General features: G+C 40.8%; 1 pseudogene; it reads right to left on the bottom strand.

Annotated features, from left to right (window-relative positions):
• LOC131478752 (histone-lysine N-methyltransferase PRDM7-like) overlaps positions 1-20,323 on the bottom strand; it is a 58,999-nt pseudogene extending 38,676 nt beyond the window's left edge.
• Between the last annotated feature and the right edge of the window lie 6,682 nt (positions 20,324-27,005).

The raw sequence follows: 27,005 nt of genomic DNA, 5'->3' as shown, positions 1-27,005 counted from the left end.
TTTGCAGAAAGAAACTACTTTCCTTCATTTAACATTTAGGGGATGAGTAAAGCAGGGCTGGCTTAGAACAGTACATGTGGAATGTGTATAGTTACTTCTCACTATCTCGGTAATAAAGACAATAGACAGATTGTGGAAGTTTTCACCATAAATTTCAAATTAGTAAATATTAAATACTAAGAAAATCTCTTCCTCTTGCAAAATTTAATTCTTTTCAGTCACTGTTGTCTTTTGCTGCAAGATCTCTTTGTGAAAATGTCTTCGTTGCCATTAAATATCCTTCATTCTCATCCCACATCCCTATTTCAATTTGGGTCTGCCTATTACTTGGACATTTCATATAAAGAAAACCCTCATCTTTCACGTCCTACTGCTCTATTTCTGAGTCAGATCCCTGCTAACGAGCATGGGAAGGCAGCAGATGATGGCTCAAGCTCTTGTGTCCTTAAATCCACATGAGAGAACTGCAAGGAGCTCCGGAATCACAGTCTCCTAACTGCTCAGCTCTGGACATTGCAGTGATTTGGGGAATGAAGCAGTACTTCGGAGACGTCTCTGGCTTTCAAATAAGTAAGTTACACTTTAGAAACAAAGAAAGACACTTTACATTCAACACTGAAAAAGATAAATGAAAAAGAAAAAAAAATATCTAAACAGCTACTCAATTACAAGGTTTGCAGCTTTCCAGGAAAGACACAAAGCAACACTCAACATCCTTTCATAAGGAAAAGATACACAGAAAATATGACAGTAATGCACACCAATCAAAAGAGTCAAGAGCACTCCTAACACAAATTAAAACTTCAATAAAGCATGACAGAAATAGAAATTCTCACTCATTGCTGGTGGAACATGTAATAGTTTGCTGGTTTGGAAGAATATTAAGCAGTTTTTCCCAATGTTAACCTGAGTCTCAGCATATTCTCTAGCACTTCGGAAACCATAAATCATAAAACTAGAAAAATAGCTTTGAAGATGGCTATCCAAATAACATTAAAATGTGGTAGAATTGAATTCATACACCAAACAACATGAGCAATTGCAATGCCCTTCAATAGATGGGAAAATGACAAAATCTTTTTAGTGGTTGAGTAGTGTTCTGTGGAGTAGATGTTCCACATTTTCTGTTAGATGTGTTAAAGAAAGAAAATACCAACTAAGTACAAACAGACCTTCATTATGCAAAGAGAAGTCTGTTCCTGGGCCTATCTCTTGTGGTGGAAGAATGCACAGGAGAAGAGAGGGTCTCAAGTGGGAAAGAAAAGCAGGGTAATGGAGACAATGGTTTTATACCCCCACTGGCATGGGCGCTGGCATCAGCCCTGCTTGAGCTCTGATAGGAGAGGGCATGTTGGTCTTTGTCAAGCATCGGCCTGTACACGGCATTGGCGGCTTTCAGGGAGTGCCAGATCTCTGACATAGCTCACTGTGGTGTCCACCCATTTTCTGTAACCAGATAATTAGGTCATGTAGTTTTTGGCTTTTTGCTTTTGTTTGTCTGTTTGTTATTCAGGTGAACTGGCATTTTCCTAATCTTGGGCACTGAGTGAACATAGAAATCAACTCGCAGACATGCACGTAATGCATCTTAGGAATCTGCATTAAGGAGAAGAACCTACCAACCAGAATGGCAATGGCAAAAGATAGAAGAAAAGACAGAGGCACTATGATTGTTACTGAAGACTCTCCAGCAAAGCAGCAAAAGCCTCTACTACCCACAAAGTTAACTGAGGAAGACAAGTAAGAACTCATTATAAAATGCCTGACCAACAATGAGAAGCACATACAAGTGTTCAAGGAATTTAAGGAATATGTTATACAGGAAATAATGGCAATGTACTAAAATAAGAACACAGTGGAGCAAATTAAAAGTACAGTGGAGAGTATCAAAAATAGAAAGAATGAGGCAGAAGAAAGAATGTTAGAATTGGAAGATATTTTCTGTCACCATGAAGAATTAAAAAAAAAAAAAAAACACCTGGAAGCAGAGATGGGTCAAGCTAAAACAAGTATTCAATAATTAAAAGATATGATTAAAAGGCCCAACATGAGAGTTATGGGAGTTCCAGAAGGCACAGAAGGAGAAGTTGGGATTCAAGCTGTATTTAATGAAATGATAAAGGGAAACTAACCTAATCTGGAGACAGAATTGGAAAACAATATACAGGAGGGTCACCAAACTCTCAACAGGGTTGATTAAAAATGAACTTCACACCAATACATGAAAATCGTGCTCTCTTCATTTGAACAAAAAGGAAAAATCCTTAAGTGTTCACCTTTAAAGAAATGAAGTGACCTATACAGGAAGCACAATCAATCAATCAGCACAGCTGACCTCACAGGGCAAACACTACAGGCCAGAAGAGAATGGAATGACATATTCCAGATTCTAAAAGCAAACAAGTTCAGCCCAGAATAATGTACCCTGTAAAGTTTTCCTTTGTCTTTGAAAATGAAATAAAATTCTTCCACAATAGAGAAAAACTTCAAGAATTTGCCTCTTCTAAACATGTCCCACAAATGATACTCAAAGAAGTTCCCATGAAAGTCAAAAGGGGAAAACAACTACAAAATGCAAAAGCAAATGTGGAGAACATCCCACTAAAAGGCTAACAGAAGACTCACTCAAGGAACAACCCATCGCTAAAATGACAGGACCAAACTGCCCCTTACCATAATAACGCTGAACTTAAATGGCTTAAACTCATCAGTCAAATGGCATAAATTAGAGGACCAGATCAAAAAACAAAATACATCAATCTGCTGCTGACAAGAGACACATCTCACCAACAAAGATCAGAGGCAATTGAAAGTGAAAGGATGGGAGAAGATATTGTAAGTGAATCATAAGGAAAAATGTGCAGGGGTAGCCATTCTTATGTCCGATGACATAGGCTTTGATGTGAAGAACATTAAAGACATAAAGATGGACAACACAAAATGATCCAAGGATCCATTTGGCAAGAAGATCATCATAACAAATGTATATGTGCCAAATGCCAAAGCATCTAGCTATGTGAAACAAATATTAATGGCTTTAATGGAAGAAACAGACTCCAAGATGATCATAGTGGGGGATCTTAATACCCCATTAGCATCAATGAACAGATCAAGGAGACAGAAACTAAGGAAAGAAATAGCAGAACTCACCCAAACTCTAAAGCAAATGGACTTAGCTTATATCTCTCAAACAGTCCATCATACAGACAGAGAATAAGCCTTTTTTTTTTATTCAGAGCATGGAACTGTCTCCAGAATTGACCATGTTTCATGCCACAAAATAAGCCTCGGCAAATTTTAAAAATTGAACTTATACCAAGCATCTTCTCAGACAATCTTCGACTGAAGCTAGAAACTAAGAATTCAAAACACCAAACAAGACTTGCTAACACATGCACACTAAATAATATGTTACTAAATGAGTAGTTGGTTAGTGAGGAAATCAAAGGGAAATCAATGTGTTGCTAAGAGAAAAGTTCATTTCAATCAGTGCTTATGTCAAGAAACTAGAAAAGCATCAAATAGATCGTCTAACCTTACAGTTCAAGAAGCTAGAAAAACAACAGCAACTCAATCCTGATATTAGAAGCAAGAAAAAAAAACAACAAAACAAGGGAAGGAATAAACAAACAAGAGATAAAAGAACTAGACATAAGACAATGAATCAAAGAGCTGGTTCTTTGAGAAACTTAACAAAACAGACTCCCCACTAGCCCATCAGGAACTATTACAAGCAACTATATGCAGCAAATCACAAGATCTAAAAGAGATGGATAGATCTTTGGACGCATACAATCCAACAAAACTGAATCAAGAAGCAATTAACAACCTAAGTAGACCTATCCCATTGCATTGAAATTGCGTCAGTAATTAAAGCCCTTCCAACCAAGAAATGTCCTATACCAGATGGCTTTACTGTTGAACTCTAACAAATGTTTCAAGATGAACTTTCCCCAATTCTCCACAAGACTTTCCAAATAATAGAAAGAGAGACAAATCTTCCAAACTCTTTCTATGAATCCAATATCACTTTAACACCAAAGCCAGAGAGAGAAACAACAGAAAAAGAGAACTACAGGCCGATATCCTTGATGAACATAGATTCAGAGATCCTCAACAAAATGCTAGCCAACCAGATCCAACGACACATCAGATCATTCACCTGGACCATATGGGATGGTTCAACATCCACAAATCAATAAATATGATACAGCACATACACAAATTAAAAATAAAAACCATATGATCTTCTCAACAGATGCAAAGAAGGCATTGGATAAAATCCAACACACTTCATGCTGAAACTCCTAAGTAAGAGAGACATAGAAGGAACATTCCACAACACAATCAAAGCAATATACGAGAAAACCAATGCCAGCATCATACTAAATGGAGAAAGATTGGAAACCTATCCACTAAAATCAAGACTTAGACAGGGATGACATCTGTCACCACTACTCTTCACCATAGTATTGGAAGTCCTTACCAGAGCCATCAGGCAAGAAAGAACAGAATTAAAGGAATCCAAACTGGAAATGAGGAACTGAAATTGTTGCTACTTGAAGACTACACGATTCTCTACATACGAGAACCAAAGACTCAGTCAAGAGACTGTTGGAACTCATTAGAGATTTTGGCAGACTAACAGGATACACAATTACTGAGCACAAGTCAATGGCACTGCGTACGCAAACAATTTCAAGGCTGAGAAAGAAATTGTAAGTACAGATCCCTTTAACATAGAAGAGAGCAACCTTAAATGCCTTAAATGGGACTACATCAAACTAAAAAATTTCTGTGCAGCAAAGGAGACAATTATCAAAGGGAGGAAGTAACCAACAGAAACAGAGAAATATTTGCACACCACACAAGTGATAGGAGACTAATATCCAGGATTTACAAAGGGCTACAGAATCCCAGAGACAATAAAAAGCAAACAAGCAAACAAGCCTGTAAAGAAATGGGCAAAGGATTGAGCAGACATTTTTCAATAGAACAGACTCAAATGGCTAACTGACATATAAAAAGATACTCAGGCTCTCAAGCCATCAGAGAGATCTAATTGAAAGCCATGTTGAAGTACCAGCTAACTCCAGTGAGACTTGCCTACACTCAGAACTCAAGTAACAATACCTGCTGGCAAAGATGTGGAGAGAAAAGTAGTCTCCTTCACTGCTGGTGGCAGTGTAGGCTAATGCAACCATTGTGGAAATCAGTATAGAGAGTGCTGGGAGAGTTGTAAACAAGTCTGCCATATGATACAGTTCTCCTGCTCCTACGAATATACCCAATAGGGATGAAATCTGCATATGTGAAGGGGATCTATAGGCCTATATTTGCAGAAGCAAAATCTACACTGGCAAAGACATGGAAACAATCCAGATGTGCTCCCAAAGAAGAACAGTTAAAGAAGCTGTGCTGCTTCTACTCCATGATATAGTATTATCTATTAAGACGAACAAAATTATGCCATTTACAACCAGGTGGTCCCAAGGAGAGTCCATTTTGCTCAGTCAAATATATCAATCCCAGAAGAGCAAATACATAGTTCTCATTAATATTAAGAAACCATCATGGAAAGTATAACTTCAATGACCTGATCCATACTGGTTTTTATGTGTTTGTTAGTTTGTTAGTTTTTGACTATTTTATTTATATTTTTTTGCTGCATCCCATCTTTTAATGTTTTAGAACTCAGTTACATTTATCCCAGATACATTCTTTTCCTGACTGGACAATAAGATGCTGGACTCAATGATTGGTATATGCTTACAATGGGGGAATCTCAACTGAACTTGAACTGTGGTTATGCAACAAGGTGTAGGAATCCACCATGGTTGGAGGGTTTGGGGAGTGGTGAGGAGAATCCAAGTACCTATGAAACTGTGTCACATAATACAATATAATAAATGAATCAAAATTAATAAATAAATAAAAAAGAAGCCATCATGGAAAGTATAACTTCAGTGACCTGATCCATACTGGGTTTTATTTGCTTGTTAGTTTGTTAGTTTTTGACTGTTTTATTTATTTATTTATTTATTTATTTATTTATTTAATTATTTATTTATTTTTGCTGCATCCCATCTTTTGATGTTTTAGATTTCAGTTTCATTATCCCAAATACATTCTTTCCTTTATTTGAATTCCTCACTGCCTCGTGGATTACATGGTGGCATCATTTTTCCCAAGAGACTTATTTTTGATAAAGATTGGTTAATTTTTATAGCAAAGTCAGATATACAAAGAGGAGCAGAGATATAGAGGAAGATCTTCCGTCTGATGATTCATTCCCCAAGTGAGTTCAAGGGCCAATGCTGTGCTGATCCAGAGCCAGGAGCCAGGAACCTCCTCCATGTCTCCCACATGGGTGCAGGATCCCAAAGTTTTGGGCTATGCTTGACTGCTTTTGCAGGCCACAAACAGGGAGCTGGATGGGAAGTGGAGCTGCCGGAATTAGAACCGTTGGTCATATGGGATCCCGGGCACGCTCACGGTGAGGACTTTAGCCGCTAGGCCACGCTGCTGGGCCATAAGAGACTTTCGCGGTTTTTTTGTTTGTTTGTTTGTTGGTTGGTTTGTTTTGTCACACTTGTGTTGTTTAATCAGTGGTGGTTTTTTCATGGTGTTGTAATTGCTGTGGTGATGCCTGGTTCCTGTTATTCTAATTCATACCAGTATTTGACTTTGTTTTATGGCTTCTCATTTATGGAAATGAGGGGAACAATGCAACATTCATTCCTGCTTCCAAACAAAAGGTGGGCTCCCAATAAAATTGTAGAAATATGTAGACAATGGGTTGCTGAACTATTTGACATTGTCTGCACCAGCAATGCTTGGGCACACTTCAATAAGAGACTGATGCAATTATGACATAATTATGGAATTATGGGGAAGTTTTTGTTGTGCTGTGTGGTAGAATCCCAGTCTATACAATATTGAACCACAAAATTCAAAAATTTCAAAAAATATATAAAAAAAGCAAAAGAATCAGCTAATGAGAAGTACAATGCTCAAGAGTAAAAGCAGAGACCAAATCACAACATAGATAACTGAAGACTCCCCTGCCAAGGAAGAAAAGCCTTTAGCTCCCTCCATGATAACTGAGGACTACATTGAGAAAATGGGCCTACAGAATGACAGTGGCAGAAGAATAATCTCAGAGTTCAAAGATATTTCTTATTACAATGGGAAAACAATTAAAAGGTGGAAGCAGAGCTGGGTAAAGCTATAAAAGGAGAAAAGGTATTTAAGAAGTAAGACACACTATTAAAAAGCCCACATAGAAGAGTTATAGAAATCCTAGAAGGTGCAGAAAGAGAAGTTCTGCTTAAAAATGCATTCAATGGGCCAAGCAGCATGTGCTAACAGCTGGGTTCCTCATCTTGGTGGCGCCCGGGGTCCCGTGTGGGTGCTGGTTCTAATCCTGGCAGCTCCATGTCCCATTCGGCTCTCTGCTTGTGGCCTGGGTAAGCAGTCGAACACAGTCCAAAGTTCTGGGATCCTGCAGCCATGTGGGAGACCCAGAAGAAACACCTGGCTCCTGGCTATGGATTGACTCAGCTCCAGCTGTTGCACTCACTTGTGAAGTGAATCATCGGACGAAAGATCTTCCTCTCTGTCTCTCTTCCTCTCTGTATATCTGACTTTGTAACAAAAATAAATACATCTTTATCAAAGAAATGAATTCAATGGGCCTGGCATGGTAGTCTAGCGTTCAGAATCATCATTTTTCATGCATCAAGAACTCATAGGACACTAGTTCTAATCCACACGACCTGACTTACCCTACAGCTCCTGGCTTGTGTCCTTGGAAAACAGTGAAGGATGGCCCAAACCATGCAATGCTGTACCCAGACTGAAGACCTACAAGAGGCTCCTGGCTCCTGTTTTCGAATCAACTCAGCTCCTGCCATCACTGATGCTTGGGAAGTGAGTCAACAGGCAGAAGATCTTCCTCTTACTCTCCTGCTCTATATATTTGACTTCCCAATAAACATAAAATAAATCTATTTTAAACAACAAATTCAATGAAATAACAAATGAGAAATTTCACAAACTGCAAAAAGAATAGACATTAACATCAAGAAAGGGCACAGAACACCCTACAGGTGTTTTGATCAAAACTAATCTTGACCACAATGCAAGATAATCAAGCTCTAGTCAATGGAACACAAAGAAGAAATCCTTCAATGCAGTCGAGAAAAAAAAAAAAAAGATCAATTGACATATAGAGGAAGTACAATTAAATTCATAGCTGATCTCTCACAGGAGACTATAGGCCAGAAGAGAATGGTGTGATATATTCCAAATTCTGAAAGCAAAGATTGTGAGTTCAGGATAACATCTCAGCAAAGCTTTTCTTTGTCATCTTCTCCTAGTTTTGGATTTTTATTTATTTTCATTTTTGGTGATTTTTTACATAGGTGATTAGGATGAATAGGGTCAAGGGCTACAGGACAATGGGTGAGATCACAATTTCCACATTCTCTCTTTTTTTCTTTTATTGCTGAATCTGCAGGAATGGAGTAGTCAAGGAGAGAAGTCACATTCAGCCTCCTTTATTGACAAGGCAGATAGAGAGGAGGAAAGACAGAGATCTTCTGTTCAATGATTCAGTCTCAAAGTGACCACAATGCCCAGATCTGAGCCGATCTGAAACCAGGAGCCAGGAGCTTCTTCTAGGTCTCCCATGTGCATGCAGGGCCCCAAGGCTTTAGGCCATGCTCGACTGCTTCCCAGGCCACATACAGGGTGCTGGATGGGAAGTGAAGTGGACCACTGGGATTAGAGCCAGCACCCATATGATATCCTGGCCTGTGCAAGTGAGGACTCTAGGCTACCGTGCTGGGCCTGGCTTTGTTTTGTAAAAATGAAGATTCTTCCACAGTAAAGAAAAAAGAATATGCCTTGACTGCTCTCCATGAGCCAGCATGCAGGTGGAGCAGTGGGCAGGCCTTCCAAAACCAGAGTGTCTTTGGGAGGAAGAAATGTCTTTGCTTTCACAATATGCCTTATACACAAATCGTCTGGCTCCAATTCTATGAAATTTGTGAGATTGTTCAGTGTACAGCTGTTAGGCAAGAGGAAGGAAACTTACAACTGACAGTTCAATCATAACATGCACTTTGCCCCCATGGCAATTTTCTGGTTTCATGGCCCCTACAGATATGAGCATCAGGATTATTTAGAAGGAGGAGCAAGTGCATGGAAAGAAGCTGCATGGAAATGGAAGCCAAGGAAAAGAAGGGAAATAAGTAACAAAAAGAAATAGTGTTGGCCTATGCAGAGGGAACCTGCTTTGCAGAGACTGAAAGGAGCATGTGTAGTTCTTGTCCACGTTGGAGGATGTTCCTGGTACTCAGTGACGTGCCTTGGGAGAACACAGTCATCTCCATGCTGAAGCCTCATGCAATTAAAATGTGACAGTTCTCCTCAGCATTCTCATTCTGCAAAATCATTCTGGTACTGGGTCTGTGAGCTGATGTTTACCTAATAGAATGAATTGCCTAGCGAAATGATTCTATCAATGAATACATGATTGTCCCATGACTTACTTTAGGGTGGAGATAGAATGTTGTAGTAGTGGGAGGTGGGTGGCAGCCTCATTCCATGACTGTTCGGAGAATTTCAGCCTCACTCACTTTTTGCTTCCCAAATCACTGAACCCTAATCTTCTTTGGCCATCAGCCTCTGTCACCCACACCAAGATTCAAAAACTCTACAATTCCCCACCTATGTAGCACTTTGAGAATAGCTAGTAAGATGAATGAGTGTATTAAAGGAACTGCCTGAGAAGAGAATATTGAACACCAACCTATGAAAAAAAATGTCCTGGATCTATGATAATGTGGTGATTGCCAAGTGAAATATTCCGTATTACACAGAACACTGAATCCTACAGATGACACTACTATTACATATGATTGTATTAAACGTTACAAAGGAAAAAGCCAGACTTTGATGAAAATGTGAATGGATGTCTAGATGGGTCCAGAGGCAAGGTCCAAACCTCAACAGTTTAAGAAGAAATTCCCTAATGAAATATTTAAACTGAACTTCAAAGGATCAATGAGTACCAGATGAATAACAGTTGCTCTAGTGGTTAAGACACTGGTGGAGGGGTCAGCACTGTGGCCACTACCTGTACCTTAACCTGTACTTTAAGCCATTACCTGTGATGCCCAGATCCTGCATGAGCATGGGTTGGAGTCCTGGCTGCTCTACCTCTGATCCATTTCAAATAAATATTGGTAACAAAAAATCATTGAGACATCACACTCCGTGTCAGAATTCCTTCAGTATGACACAGAATGAATCATCCAGACAGAAAGCCAATAAACCTAAATTCAAGTCAAATCATGCTATCCAGCAGATGGGCTTCACAGACAGTTTGCATAATATTTGACCTAATATCTACAAACTACACACTGTTCTCATCAGCATTTGGAACCTTTTCAGAATTAGACCATGTATCATACCCCAAATCGAGTCTCAGCAAAAGTCAAAAGTAGTTTCTCACCCTAACCATTGAAAAGCTGCCATGTAATACTGTCCAGAGCTTCTCTGGGTAGCCAAATGAGTACTGCTTCCCAAGCCCTTGCACGACCTGAGAAATTCTCCACTTAGACCTGGAACTGGCACCAACTCATCTGTAGTTCTGTGCAGCCCATCCTGGGAGCCACTGGTATCCCTGTACTGGGTGTAGCATCTGTGTAGATGGATTCATAATTGTAGTGTGTCTACCCATGACTGGTCAGGCCTGAAACTTTGGACCTCTTCTCACTGTTTCTCCCCAGCCCCATCAGACACAATATGAATTCTCTACCCTCAGACACACCCAGCCAGCAAATGTTACCTGGGTCCTTGCAGTCTCAGGAGCATCGGCTTCTCCTATAATTAGCATATAGGAGAGAAACACACATGAATATGTGTTACTCATGATCATAGGCACATACATACATATGTCATTACAATTCCCTGACATGCACACAGGTGCACATTTCCATGACACCCACATAGTCATGCAAACACCTACATGTAAGTGCACCATACATCTGTTGGTCTTCAACCCTGAGGGCATAGAGCCTGGAAAGAGCAGGTGGAGGTACCAGAAGATGCCATTTCTTGCAACAATATCAGAGTCAAAGTCAAAGAGAGGCCATCATACTTGACTGGAGATAAGATTCCTCTCCTAAACCCAGTGTCTGTTTAACAACAGGTTTCTCTCCCACAGTCTGTGAACAGATCCGCCTTTCATATACTCAAAAGAAATACAGGTTTACAGCTCCATGAAGTCTTAAGGAAACCTGATCTAGAACCTCTGTCCTAAACAGTAATAGCAGTGGTGGCATGTAACTTGGTCTTCAGGTGTGTATGCAGACAACATTCATTAGCATGAAGAAAACAGGTTGGTGAAAGATGTGTCTAAGGGTCACAAGTCAACATCCCCCAAAAAATCTCAGCAACACTCCTCTGTTTCTCTAACCCATTTCTCATGAAAGTGGAAACGTGCTTAAACATTTCTTCAGTCTGTACACTGTTGTAGAAACTCATGACTCCAATAGCTCAAGACCTCTCTGAACTAAATGCTGCTGGCTTGTGTTGGCTCTTAGATGATTTTATCTCTCTTTCACTCTCCTTCTCCACAAACACGCTGCTTCCTCCCACATGTGTTCTCTAGTAAGCTGATGAGTGTAGTCTCAACCACACTCCCTGAAAGCATATGGCTTCTACCTTCTGTGTCCTCTGGTGTGTGATGAAATGTTACTTCTGTGTGAAAACCCTCCTACACTCCCTTCAAATTGAGAGCTTCTCCCTTGTGAGTCTCTTGGTGCCTGGTGAGGTGTGATTTTTGTGTGAAGCATTGCCTGCATTATTCACAATCATTGGGTTTCTTCCCAGTTTGCAAACTCTCTGGTGACAGATAATAATCTGTGACATATCACTGATGCCCTACAAACAGTTGCCATACTCAGTCCCTACTCTGTTTGGGAATGCTACCTCTCACAGAAGATTTGAATGCTTCCTCTGCATTCACTGCCTAGCCTCTTGTGGGATCATCCTCTTTTTCTCACTCTCACTCGAGGCCTCCACTGACTTTTGGGTGGAGGCTGGAAGAAAAAAAGAATTGCCCTTATTTCTATCTCTGCTTTTTTGTTTTTGAAATGGGTTTGGAATTTTTATGGACCTCTCGTCCTTAACTGTGTCATGGCAACTATGTGGATCAGATGGTGCCCATCCCCTTGAGAATGGTTCCCTGGTTACAGGAGCTGTCTTGCAGACGTTTTTGAGAAGTCCCAAGAGCAGTAACTAAGGATGGCATGTCAAATGAGGGACTTGTGACTGAAAACGACAAGCGAGCATAGGTAACCAGGATGGATTTCTGACTACACTGTGTCTTCCAAAATAAGATGGTTTGAGGTTAGGACAGATACAGAGAAACAGCCTGGCTACCTGCTTTCACTTGGGTTAAGCCTGTCCTACTATTTGTTCCTCATGTACTAGCAACAGCTGGCATCCACCAAGTGATCCTGTGTGATACGTCGATTATCTTTTTTTTTTTTTAATTTCTATGACAGCTTTAGAAATCCAAAAGGTCTGTATCAGCAGATCTTTTCACAAATGAACCAGTCCAATGCAACCCAACTACCATTCTGTAGTTTCACTCTTAGACTACCTTCATAGCTTAGACCTCAGGGACCTCTACCACATCTGTTGAGGATGTCCTCTTCATTCATGTTTCCCTGTACTTCTCTGTCCCCCAAAGCCTTCACTTGGATCCCTGGCACTTTGTCTGAAAAGTTACTTGAGGCTATCTTTTTGTGTTGAAAAGAACTCTGATCATTCAGGGTAGAATTTCCTTCTTGACACTCTTTATGAACAGGAAGAGCTCTATGAAGGAAGAAGCCACACAACAGGAGATCCACAAATTTGGAAGACACATTTTGTTTAAGATGAGCACCTATGAGTAGATCTGTGTTTCTCAACCCAAAATAAGTGCAACTTGATGTTTTGTGTTACTGCTCTGGCTAGGCAAGGGACAGTAATGCCCGTTTCTGAGTCTGAGACAACCTAACTACCACTGACTCATGCCTACTCCAAGGATTGTTTTTCCTCCCTGTCACACAAATCATGTGAAAGACTATCGTCAGGTGTCATACCTCTCTGTATTGACCAATCTCAGCGTTTGCCTATTTTCCATGCATTGGAACTTCCCACTTCAAAGATTACTCCATCCATTGACTGACTAGCTCTCTGACCCCAATTTCAGATACCCACTGCCCTCTGATAGGTTTACACATAAGACTCTATCAACCTCAGTGAGATGACCCAAATCTCCACAAGAGTCTTTTTTACTCAGGAAAATCTAGACGGGGGAAAACAGCGTGGTGGTGAGGTGCGTTAAGCTTCAGACTGCAGTGCTGCCAGCCTGTATATATGATTGCTCGACTCGTAGCTATGCTGCTTCTGAGCAACACCCCTGACAGTACATCTGGGAAAACAGCAGACTATGACCTTAGTTTGTAGATGCCACTATGTGCGAAACCTGAAAGAAATTCTTTGGCCCTGACCTAAATCTGGTCCAGCCCTGGTTGTTGGGGCTATTTGGGAAATGAGCCAGCAGATAATGGATTTCTCTCTTCCCTGTTTGTAGCTTTTCAAGTAAATAGAAAAGTCTTTCTAAAGAGGCAAACAGACATGAAAACCAGACCTATTCTGAAACACTTGGCTGTGCTCATACTCATATTTCACTCAATTGTATTATTCAGCAAATCTCCATTTCCATGGACAGTCTTAAGCACAAAATTCACATCACAACATCGCATTGAAACAATGACTAAATAGAAACATATGGCTTTTTTTTTTGGAGGGGCCGGGGAGCATGGAGAAAATGTAAAATAAACTGTTCATGATCCAGAGGGAACTTCCATAGTAGAAGAGCTGCAAAGTGACCAAGACCTTGTTTTTTGTGTTGGGCCCTCTCCAAAGGGGGTGTTGTGGGATACTTTTGTGCACCAAGTATTTAACAAATAAAAGAACTAAATGAAAACGGTATCAATTGTTCCCAGGAGTCAAAGACATAAAACATGGGTCAGGATTTGGTTACACTGGTTTAAGTCACTGACTATGACACTAGTATGCCGTAGAAGCATTAGATTGAGCTCTGGTTGCTCCATGTTCAATCTCCTGTGTGTTACTGTACCCAGGGAAAGAGCACAAGATGGTTCAAGTGCTGAAATACATGGGAGACCTAGATGCATTCCAGACTCCTGGCTCAAGACAGAGATAGTTTTGGCAGGTGCAGCATTAAATCTAATTGCATTTATATATGTATATATATATACATATATATTATATTACATATTTATATATATTATATGCAGATACATGGTTGGTGTAGAGACAGAGAGGAAATCTTCTGCCTTTTGATTCACTCCCCAGTGGCCACAATAACCAGAGATGTGTCCATTCAAAATCTTGAGCCAGGAACTTCTTCCAGGGTCCCCCATGTGGGGGTAGTATCCCAAGGCTTGAAGCCATCCTCACGTGCTTTCCCAGACCACAACCAGGATTTTGGAAGGGATTTGGAGCAGTCAGGACATGAACCGGTGTCCATATGGGATCCCAGCATGTCCAAGGTGAGGACTTTAGCCATAGGATGCCATACTATGCCCTAGTGCAGCTTTTGGGGAATAAAAGAGTAGGTGGTGATCTCTCCTTTCTATCTCTCTCTATCTCTGTACTTGAGTCTCTTATAACTCTTCCTTTTATTTGATAAGTAAGTCTTTGTTTTTGCTAAATGGAAATCACATTTGAATTGAACTTTGGCAGCACTTACAATACATTTGACTCCTTAGAGTTGAATCACAAATATTCCCAAGGGGACTCCTTTGCTTATTTCAACACAACAGTGCTACTTACCTCTCACTGTTGTGAGCTCCTCCTTTTTCTTCCCTTCTTTTTCTTCTCGTTGCTTCCCTTGATACCCAGCTTCTGGCCATACTCATCCCCATACCATATTAGCAGCTCACAGCCTGGTTTGATGACCTGGCAGGTGCGGTAAAATATCTGCCTGTGGTACTGGAAGGCCACCAAATTCTGCTCCTCATCATTGCGGGCACAGTTCACATATATGGGGTGGAGATAAATGCTGAGTTTGAATGCTATGTCACGTTCAAATCTCGTGTGTTCTGTAATAGCCTCCACCCTGCTTGAATCCCAATTCTGCAAGAGCTCTCCCAGAAAACATACACCTCTCTCATGAGATCAGTGAACTCCCAGGTACAAGTTGTAGATACAGTGTTCATTGTGATAAGTATGCTTTCTTCCTTCCTTCCTCACTAGTCATCCTCAAAACTCAAGCCCACCTTACTCCCACCTTGACTGCCATGAAGCACACAGAGTTTCCCTAAACTCCAAATTTCATTCAGTTTTCTGCTACAGAATTGGATGAGTGGACACACTCCTTACATCTAGCTTTCCACACATGCTCCACAACTCAGCTTTCCCAAAGGCAATCCTTTGGAGTCCTTTCTCTTGGATCTTTCTCCTGGATCTTGGGAGTCCAAGATCCAGATCCAGAAATGTAGATGAGTCTTCATTGTTTCTTATCCTCTCACAGAACTGCTCACAGAAACCCTTGTCCAGATACAGCTTCCTTCTCTCATCCACATCCCAGGTTTGGTTTTGTTTTGCTTAATTGATAAAGTTTAGTGTTTTATTTTTATTTGAGAGGCAGAGAAGCAAAGAGGACAAGGGGCAAAAGACAGAGATGCCAGGAGAACGGGTGGAATGGGGACACAGAAAGGACACAGTGGCAGGCAGGAGCTTCAACCAGGTCTTCCACGTGGGCACAGAGGTCAAAGATTGAGGACATTCTCCAAAACTTCCCTGGATGCATGGGGAAGCCACTGGTTTGGCAGTAGAGCAACCAGTACTTGGGATGCAGGCTTCACAGTCACTGCCTTAGCCCACTGCTTGTCAATGCCTGTCCCCAGAACCCAGCTGTTTACTCTTTTTTTTTTTTATCTTTCACTGTCTCATCGATTGAAGATCTTATGTCTGAAGTTGTTCTGACAGTGTATAATTGTCAAAAGACTAAGAAACATTACTGCCAGGCACCAATTTCATGGAATCTCCATGTATTTAGGAAATTTTTGACACTGGAAGGGCTTAATCAATGCTAATTAGAGAAAGAGTGAGTCTAATGGCCCCAGTTGATCTAAATTCCTCAAGGCCCATCTTTGTGTTCTGTTTATTAGGCATTGTTATTTATGTTATGGTAAGAAAGCAAGAATTAACAGCATCAAAGATGAAAAAGGCAACATAACAACAGACACCGCAGCCATTAAGGACATAATTAGAAATTACTACAAAGCGCTGTACTCCAACAAATCAGAAGACCAACAAGAAATGGAAAAGTTCTTAGGCTCACACCACCTGCCAAAACTTAGTCCAGAGGCAGCAAACGAACTGAACAAACCCATAACTGAAGCAGAGATTGAATCAGTGATTAAATATCTCCCATCAAAGAAAAGCCAGGCCCTGACGAAAACGCTACAGAATTCTACAAAACATTCCGAACACAACTAACCCCAATCCTCTACAAACTCTTCAAAACAATAGAAAAGGAAGCAACCCTGACAAACTCGTTCTATGAAGTCAACATTACCTTAATCCGAAAACCAGACAGAAAACCAACAGAGAAAGAAAACTACAGACCTATCTCTTTGATGAATATTGATGCTAAGATTCTCAACAAAACCCTAGAAAATAGAATTCAAAAACACATCGGACAGATCATTCATTCAGATTAGGTAGGATTCATCCCTGGAATGCAGGGATGGTTCAACGTCCGGAAATCCATATATGTGATACACCACATCCAAAAGCTGAAAAACAAGAATCTCATGATCGTATCAATAGACGCAGAAAAAGCTTTCGACATAATCCAACACCATTTCCTGCTAAAAACCCTAACCAAGGTAGGCATTGATGGAATAAACCACAACATAATCAAAGCGATATATGAGAAACCCAACGCCAGCATCATACTGAATGGAGAAACACTGGAACCCTTCCCATTGAGATCTGGAACAAGACAGGGATGTCCACTTCCTGCAATACTATTCAACATAGTCCTAGAGGTACTCGCTGAGGCCATAAGACAAGAAAAAGCAATCAGAGGAATCCAAATGGGAAACAAATCAAGCTCTCACTGTACACTCTCACCATACACTAAGATAAAATCTAAATGGATAACAGATCTAAACCTACATCAAGAAACCTTCAAACCTTTGGAAGAAAAGGTTGGAAATACTCTGCAAGATCTGGGGTTAGGTCCATACTTCCTAAAAAGGACACCAAAGGCAATAGCAATCAAGACCAGAATAAACAAATGGGATTTCATCAAACTAAGAAGCTTCTGTACAGCAAGGGAAATAATCAACAAAGTAACAAAGTAACCCACAGAATGGGAGAAGATATTCACGCACTACATAGGTGATAGAATATACAAAGAGCTACAAAACAACCAAAATGTCAAAACAAACAAGCCACTCAAGAAATGGGCATGGGAAATGGGCAGACACTTCACAAAAGAACAAACCCAAATGGCAAATAAACATACGAAAAAATGCTCAAGTTCCCTGGCTTTTAATTGATTGGGATGATACTCTGCTGGCTCTGCCTGTAGTCCAGAGAGGGTATGCCTAAGAAGCCGTTGAACTTGGCTGGACAATAAGATGCGGGTTTCTATGTTTGGTATATGCTTGCAATGGAGGAATCTCAACTGAACTTGAACTGTGGTTATGCAAAATGTGGAGGAATCCAATATGGTGGAAGGGTTTGGGGAGGAGTGAGGAGAATCCAAGTACCTATGAAACTGTGTCACATAATGCAATGTAATTAATGAATAAAAAAAAAAAGAAATAGTATTTATATAGAATATGCTTCTGGAAACAGGTCATGACATTCACAGGTCATTAGAATAAACATGAAAGAGGACATATGATGCAAAAGTCACGGAGGAAAGTAAAGGAGAAAGGAAAGAGATCTTGTCTTGGAGAGAAATATCCTGTGTAGTTGTAACATGCCATGGCTCTTACCTCATCCAGTTGGCCAAAGAAGTATCCTTTCCATCCACGTACTCATAGCTGTTCCTGCCCTTGGCTATCTGAGTTTCAAAAAAATAGGTTAATACGTTTCTGAAATGGGTGTAGTTCAGCAGAATTATTAACAACTCTATCCTCATGTTCTGTGACATTACATGACTCCGACACATGTTGAGACTTTACATAGTGTTGGTACACATTTATTCTGGTTTTATTTCCCTACAGTAGAAACCCATAGAGGAGATTGCCACTGCTGTATTTTTAACAGCCCAGTGATTTTCTCTAGGCTAATATTTATTTATTTTTTGGAATTATTTATTTTTATTACAAAGTCAGATGTACAGAGAAGAGGAGACAGAGAGAGAGATTGGAAGGTCAACCATCTGATGAGCCACTCCCCCAACTAACCACAGCAGCCGGTACTGTGCCGATCCAAAGCTGGGAACCAGGAAACTCTTTGGGGTCTCCCATGCAGATGCAGGGTGCCAAGGCGTGGGCTGTCCTCAACTGCTATCCTAGGCCACAAGCAGGGAGCTGGATGGCAAGTGGAACTGGTGGGATTAGAAAGAGTGCCCAGTTTTGATCCCAGCAGGTTCAAAGTGAGGACTTTAGCCACAAGGCCACGACGCCGAGCCCTATGCTAATCTTTACAGCCTGGCTGATCATGTTGGCTCAACTCATGCCATAATGTGTAGAAGGACACATGAACCAGTCTCATGCTAGGCAGGTGAAAAGCCATCAGACTGGAAAGGGATGTGCTTCTTACCTGCCAGCTGTACCCACTGTCAGCTTCCTCTTCTACTTCTGTGATCTTGCCCTCAAAAGGACCAAAGTGCAGCCCCAAAGGCAGATCAGATGCTTCATTAAATACTCCAAGCCCAGCTTCTGGAATGCTCGATGGGCCAACTCGAAGTCCAGTGGGCACACTGAGGAGAGCACGGCTAGGATGTCCCTTTTCCACTGGATTGTCCTTTAGAAACACGGGGGGTCCATGAGCAGCACAGCTCTTCAGGAAGCACATCTGACACTTCTCACAATCTGGAGATGAGAGTGGAAGGGATGAGGAACATATACCAAACGTTGCTGGCTATAGAGAGCATCAGAAGCAGTCAAGTGTTCACATCACTCAGTCTCAGTCTTGCACCCCAAGTTACCAGAAGACAGAATGATGTAAGACCAAATTACAAGTGGAATTTCAATTCAGACTATGGGATTTTTCTTTGTGGATGTGCCAAAGGGTCACTTACACAGGTAGTCATCATCCTCAGTCTCACTGAACTCTTTGTATGTCTGACTCTTTCTTCCTTTCAAGTTGTACATCTGAAATTCTTCATTCTCATCCCTTCTTCTGAGTTCTGAGATGGAGAGACTAAGTCAGTGAAGTTATCAGTTCTTTTGGGTTTAATATTTCAAATAAAATAAAGGGCTTTCAAGACAAGGAAAAACTGCATGGACATTTGTTTTTCATTCCAATCTCTGGTTTTAATTCATTTCCCCTGAAGTTTGAATATCTGTTTATTTAAACAGCAAAGAAAGACACATCTAGAGATTGACACAGCAGTTGAGAGAATCAGAGTATACAGAAGGCAGAGAGAGGTGGGGTAGGTTCACTTTTTGAGTAACCTGGATAGCACCCAAATCAGTCTCAGATCAGAAAGCTTTATTCAGTTTTCCCAGGGGGTTGTAAGACCTCAATCACTTATCTCCTCACCAAGTGTTACTAATTTGTATATCAACAATTTGCTAGAGTCAGAGATAGGGTCAGTTCTGGAACCCAGGCACTCTGCCATGGGAAACAGGCATATTAACTAGTATCTTCACTCCTAGGACAACTGACTTCCTCTCCATGAAGTGTCTGCATATAGGTTAAGTAACCTGATCCCACTATTTTTTTTTTTAGATCATCCCCAAAGAGCTTAAAATGTAATCATGTTTCTAGAGGCTCTATTTATTTTGTGTTGAGTGTGACCCAAGCATGCAATTGCATCCCTCACAGCTTGACCATCCTCATCAAGCTTCACCTTCCTTGGGCTTCCTAGTGGGCCTAGAGAGACAGCTCCTGAAATTATTTTCTTACCAAGTTTTTGTGTAGAGTGCTGTCCTGAGCTGTTTGATTCCTTAGGATGGAACACTGCTTTCCGGCCCTTCTTTGAGCCAGTTGTGTTTAGTAAATTTGCAGTTCCTGATGATTCCTTCGTACTGATTTCATTATGTAAAGGCCCGCTGGACTTTCCCTTTAATGAGAAAGTAACATTTTTTTCAACTCATTGTTCAGTGCATTTGTCCTTTGGGATTGCAAAGTGTTTTCAGGTACATGGCATTCTTTAAATTATCAGCAAACATGGGAACATATGAGGTGATTGAATACTGAAGGGAAAAGCTATGTCTGTGTTTCTAGTGTATTTGGGGATAGATCACATCATTTGAGGCTGTTTCTCTCTAGATGGTTTTCAATTTCCTCTGCACAAATGAAAGTGGAAAAGGGGAGAACATTTAGAAAGATAATCTGGAGGACAATATTAGTGAAAGCAGGTTGGTAGGGCTTCTTTAGGAAAGTATGTCTTATCAACCTGTGGACCGTGAAGGGAAAATATAGGAAAGCACAGACAGGATGAGATACAACTGGAGAATTTGGTGGCATAGATGAGGTTAGAAAAAAAATTAAGATGGTGATAAAAGCTGAAAAGGACAATATCCTGAGCTTAATTGATTTGGGGATTGGATAAGCTGGTGCCTATATCAATTGGCTTGAACCCAGATGTACTGTTAGATACTTCTCCACAGCTACTCTTGTTGACCTGTAAATTGGCATACATGTAGCTAAAGTTCATTTTGAGATATTACATACTCATTAATTTGATTTAGTAATATCTATAGTGCTACGACCAGTTTACCATGTTTTTATAGCTGAAACCCAAGTCATACATACATATATCATATATATGATACATATAGCAGATATGTATAAGATATGTCTTTAGAATTCCTTGGACTTGCTTTTCTGTTTTATCAGAAAATGTTGAATGAACTTTCCAGAAAATTTGGGGAAGTTCTTCATGACCCAAACTCTGCCAAAATTTTGGAGAAATATTTGTAATCAACTGGACACTCAAAAGTCATGTTGTATTGTCTAAGCAACAGGAAACAAAAATAATTGCAAACATTGGAAGGACTGCGTACTTAGTACCCAGAGAAAGAGGAGGTTGTTTTGTCCTACAAGAATGAGGACATGAGTTCAAGATACAATTCTGTTTAATGTATGAGTGAACACAGAGGGAAGTTTAAATTACTGCCTGTTTGATACATTCTCAGCATTAAAGCCTGGAGTCTTCAGGCTTGGAGGTTCTCTCTCTCTCTCTCCAGTAAGATTTCATGTTAATTCGTAAGGAACATTTCCAGAGGGAAAGAGAGACAACTATTATCAGTCCACTGGATCATTCCCAAGTGATGGCTACAGCCAGAGCCAGGCTGATCTGAAGCCCAGAACCAGGAGCCTTGTCTAGGTCTCCCACGTGGTGCCATGGTCGTAAGGCTTTGGGCCATCCTCCACTGCTTTCCCAGGCCATCAGCAGGGAACTTGATGGGAAGTGGAACAGCTGGGAAATGAACTGGCTTCCACATGGGACCTCGGAGTGTGCAAGGTGAGGATTTAGCCACTAGGCCCTTGCAGACTTTCTCTGCTCTAAATAAAGTCCCTATGAAGGTGTGGACACCCACTCTTATCTCAAACACTTAACAGTACTATACCTCACATTCCTCAACATTTAAAGGAGTGTATTTCAGTAACTGATTCATAGGGTTGTTGGAAGGTTTAACTGTGTGTGTTGATGATAAACCTTACAAAGTCTGAAATACCGTGAAAACAACACAAGAAGTAGCGACACAAGAAGTCTTGTTTAAGGTTCCTGATCGTGTTAGCTATTATGAAAGATCATGAGAGGAAGAAGACAGTTAATAGTATACGGTGTCCTTTCTTCTCTTACCTGTGAGGGACTTAAGAGGATCATTATTTATCGATTTATTATTATTTTCTTTTAGTGAAAGGGTTTTAAGTGCTACTCACCTTCTGCTGTCTGGTGTGTTTCTTTTTGCAGGTCATGCGATGAGGTTTGACTAGAAGGTGACAAGAAAGCATTGATAAATATTTCAAAACTTTACAAACTCTTAGCAGAAAAGAATTTTGGATCAGAGAGTAGGGATTCTACCTGTGATCCAGATGTGACATGAAAATATCTTTTAACTATCACTAAGATGTATGTGTATGTGTTGAAGATTTTTATCTTTAAAACAGACCCAAAAAACAAAAGAAATCCTTCATTTCCACCTCCACTCTGACTTATGTCTATTGTGTTCAATTAAATAAAGTAATTTGATTTTCAGAATGTAACTGATGAACAATTTAGGAACAGAAAGAAATTTCCTTGAAAAGAAAATAAAAATCATACGGAAAAATCTGTAATTAATTGCATAGTTAGTTTTTAGAAATTGAAAATAATTTCTCTAAGATCAGAAACAAGGAATGGTTTCTACATACTTGCTACTATTATTTGATCTGAAACTTTTCCTAGACAGAACAATGAGGTGAGGAAATAGCTTCTCCAATTTGGAAATGAAGCAACATGTTTTCTACATTTGCATTTGGCATGAGCTTACACATGGAAAACCCTGAAAATTCCATTAACAACCTGTGAGACTTAATAAAAAAAATAGCATAGTCATCAGAAAGAAAGAAAGTCAACACTTCCAATGAATTGTTGGGCGGCAGTTTGAGTAGTCTACAACATCAGCAACCCCATTCTTGAGCACTGGTTTCAGTTCCTCCTGTCATTTTCACTTCATCACCTGGTGGTGCAATTGGGGAAGCAGGAAGTAATGGCCCTAATACTTGGGATTCTTCTACCCAAATGAAAGCTTCCGGTCTCTAATGTTGACCAGGTTCATCTGCACAGACTAGGGAGTGAATAAATGGGTAGATCTCTCTGTCTCTTTTTCACTCCTTGTCTCTGACTTTGAACAACATACACAAACCACTTATGTACAAGCTTGGTTGTACTTCCGTCTTGAATTAGTTAGTTCATGTTAAGTGTCAACTGTTCATACATTTTCCACTTTTTGTCTGATTAATAGCATAGTTACTGTTCTAGGATCTTATATAAGTCAGCAGCCTCTGACAGGCACTGTTTTCAAGAGAGTAAATGGTGTTAATCAAATATTGCTGAGTTTGATGCCAAGAATGGTTTTCAGTTGCTGCTTATTTCTCCTGGCCCTCACTTTCTTTATAGGCCTCTATTCTCAAAAGCATTAGTGTTGTCCAGGGGCTGTGAGTGCCAGCACTCGTAAGAAAGCCAGTTGAGGGGGCTCTCAGAGTTAGATTAAAGCAAAATCTTCCCTTTAGGCAATACACCTAGAAGAAGAAGTGCTAGGCAAAGCGATTCATAGCACTCCCAGGATGGACTGGGAGTATTGAGTACAGGTGAGAGGTCTGCATAGTCAGAACACAAACATCCTTGTCCATATTCATCCCTGAACAGGTGGGACAAGGGGAGGGGAAACACACAGGCACAATGGGCTGATGCTGCATAGGTCTGTGTGACTTGCATGCTATATTTCCACTTCATTTTTGAAAGTAGGTCTGCTCTGACTTGCCAATCTTTGCACACTATTCCTTGGAGAACTACATGGAAACATTTTTGAAGGCATCTTGGAATGTTAGAAGACATGAGAGGTTGCTGTGTAATCACAGTGGCTACAGAAGAACAAAGTATCAGCCATGTCCTCTGGTCTCGATACAGTTGTCTATTCTGCCAATGCTAAACATCTGTCCTGAACCTCCTGTGCCAACCTCACTAACACAGCAATGTGCCCGAGGCTCTCACCTCCAGATTTCCCAGTGCTGAAGCTGGGTGTGTCCAAGCTTGCTTTGGCAGGAACCTTGACACATGTGATTCTGGTATCCCACTCCAACTCCTCTGAGTCTGTCATCAAGCAAGAATTCTGAGAGAGGGAAGATGCAGGGGCTTGCTGTGAGCTAGGTCTGAAAACCAGGAACCCAGCCATGGGCTGTGGCACCAGCAGGATAGTGATCAACAGGCAGGCTCTGCTCTCACTGAATTCCTACAGCTCTAGACATCTGCTGTCTCAACAAAGAGAGGTGCATCGTCATGGAAACCAGAATGTGGGGCAGACAGGCAGTTAATGGAATACTGGAATTCAGGGCTCCTTGGGGGTGAGGAGGGGGCCAAGCATGTCAACTTGCAGACCTTCAGGTTTGTACTGAGAATGATGGGCTTCCCCAGAGGTGGATAAAGTTTGCGGTCTCAGGTGAAACAGGGTTAGAGTCTAAGATGGGAAGCTTATGAGCCTGACTGAAGAGTATGTGCCTTTGGTACTTTGAGGTTACTGAAACCTGGGTAAGTGTATGCATTATTTGAGGCTAAGCATTTGTGTGAATGAGGCTTGGGATCTCTCAAGTTGGGCAGTTTAGGACTGGCCTGGACTTTATTCAAAGGACAACTCTGTGATTGGTGACATGCTGGGTGGGGGTTATTGCAGCACACCAGGCTTGAGGGCAAAGGGCTCTCTCAGGCTAGTGGACATGGTCTCTCAACTGCAAAGGACCCATACTCTATCACCCTGAGGAGATTGGTAGGTGCTCAGGGTGAAGGGGCCTGTGGCACAGGCTAAGGAGAAAGGGGTCACACTACAATGTCACGGCCTGGGCTCTGGTCTATTATTCCTGCTCTCCCAAGTGCTGTTCACCATTGTTGTCCCCTCCTGTGACACGTCTGGGATTACAGAAAATGCCAGTATGAAGTGTGAATATTCTGTATGGTACTGCTTTCTGATGATGCTATGATGAAAGCAATAGTGCTGGTTGGCAATCTAGGAACTGATGGTGCACGGCAGAGGAAGGAGCCACGACTTTCAGTCATGGTTACCTCAGCCTTGGGTCCTGTTGGTTTGGGTGGAGCTGAGTTTACTCGCACCCAAGTCCTGGCCCTATGCACAGCACATCTGTGTCCTACTCAGGGAATAGTAAGACCTCCAAGAGTCAAGCTCAAGTCAAGCTTCAACTTCAGGATGCTGCATTTATGCTGGGCCTTTCTGGAACCAAAGCCAGACTTGTTTTCAATAGCTCAACTCCAGGCAGAAGCAACAGTGTCCTGAAAAGTCAAAATCCATGTTGTGTATTGTGTCCTGGGTATGCTGAAACACATGTGGGCTGTTTCTGGGTATGCCAGTGTCAATGTGTGTGATGGTTCCTGGGAGTTCAGGGTGTATATGTGTGCTATTTTCTGAAATGTCAGTATCTGAACTAATGCATATTCTTTGGTGTTCAGCACCTCTCCATGTGTACTGCTTTCTGAAAGGCTAGGGGCAATGTGTTAATTATTTTATTGGCGGCAGGGCTCTGAGTTAGGGGCTTTCCCTTTGAACCTTGGGATTAGATGTATCTTGTTTCCTTGAATTCTGGAGACTGTGCATGCGTTACTTCCTAGGAGTGTGCGATGATAGCTCTCACTTGTATTGCTCTGGCAGTGGTATTGGTCTCATTCTCAAGTCCTAAGCCATTAGTTATAGCATTATGATTGTACCTGTGAGTTGTAGAGTCTATTTTCTGTTGTTAATATCAAATTGCCAGGTCTGTGTTGTAGTGAATGTGTACCTTTGCTAACCCTGATGAATCAATTCATTAAAAATGAAAATGATAAAGAAAGGAAATTGTATTGCTAGGAGAAAAATGAGAAAACAGTGAAGCAGAATAAGGGAGAACTTTACAGTACAGAATCAAAACAGGAAATACATATATTTAATACTTGAGGCTATAGCTGAAGGGGAAGATAAAGTATTAGTGACAGGAAAAAATAACGTCAACTTAGAGAAAGATACAAATTTGAATGTCTTTGCCTTGAATAACCACAAAAGTGTTCAGCGGAAGAGAACAAGTAAATTCAAGAGATGTATTAAATGTCACAATGAGCATAGAGAAATATAACAAATGCTAATTTTTTAAAAAACATATTTTTATTTTATTTTCTTTTCTTTTAAATTAATTACATTGCATTATGTGATACATTTTTTTTATGCACTGGGATTTTTCCCTGCCCCTCCCCAAACCCTCCCCCCCACGGTGGATTGCTCCACCTTGTTGCATTTCCATAGTTCAAATTCAATTGAGATTCTTTCATTGGAAGTTTTGACCAATCATAAAGTCGAGCATCTTATTGTTCTGGTAAGTTCAATGGTTTCTTGGTGAGACCATCTCTGGTCTGAAGACAGAGCCAGCAGAGTATCATCCCAATCAATTAAAAGCCACAACATAATATTTCCAATCATTTACAACATTATGGCATTAATTGACATGGTATTGGTCAATCAATATGTTAATAGGAAAATGCAGGTTCTCAACCACATCCTGTGACTTCTTCATAAACATTTCAATTTTGGTTTACATTCAACCGTGTTCTATACACCTTAAAATGGCTTAGATGGCTATTCAGCTGTCTCATGCCTATTTTCATTTTAGTCTTTAGCAGTTTATAGCATTGAAGCATGTTTTCGCTGAACCTGGCTGTTTTTCAGGTGGTCTAACTCTATAATTCTAACTGGATATATTTCAACAGTTTAGGTGAGCATGTTTAGCAGGGGTGTGCAGAGAAATGTTCCATACCCTAGTGAGGAGTAACTAAACTTTGTGTCCCACACAGTGAGTTATAAGTGCATCCATGCTAACCATTTCCTGTCTGTTTCTAAGCTTTCCTTGTTGTTCTCTGTTTATCTATTCTAGTTTGGTTTGTTGGTTTGTTTGTGTGTTTGTTTTGAGTGGTTTCTGGAGCCCTCCTGATGGTTATTACGAGAGAGGGTGGGGACCCAAAGTTGGAAGCAGGC

Source organism: Ochotona princeps, chromosome Y, assembly GCF_030435755.1.
Source record: "Ochotona princeps isolate mOchPri1 chromosome Y, mOchPri1.hap1, whole genome shotgun sequence".
Classification (NCBI taxonomy): domain Eukaryota; kingdom Metazoa; phylum Chordata; class Mammalia; order Lagomorpha; family Ochotonidae; genus Ochotona; species Ochotona princeps.
This window is presented reverse-complemented; position numbering and strand designations above follow the sequence as displayed.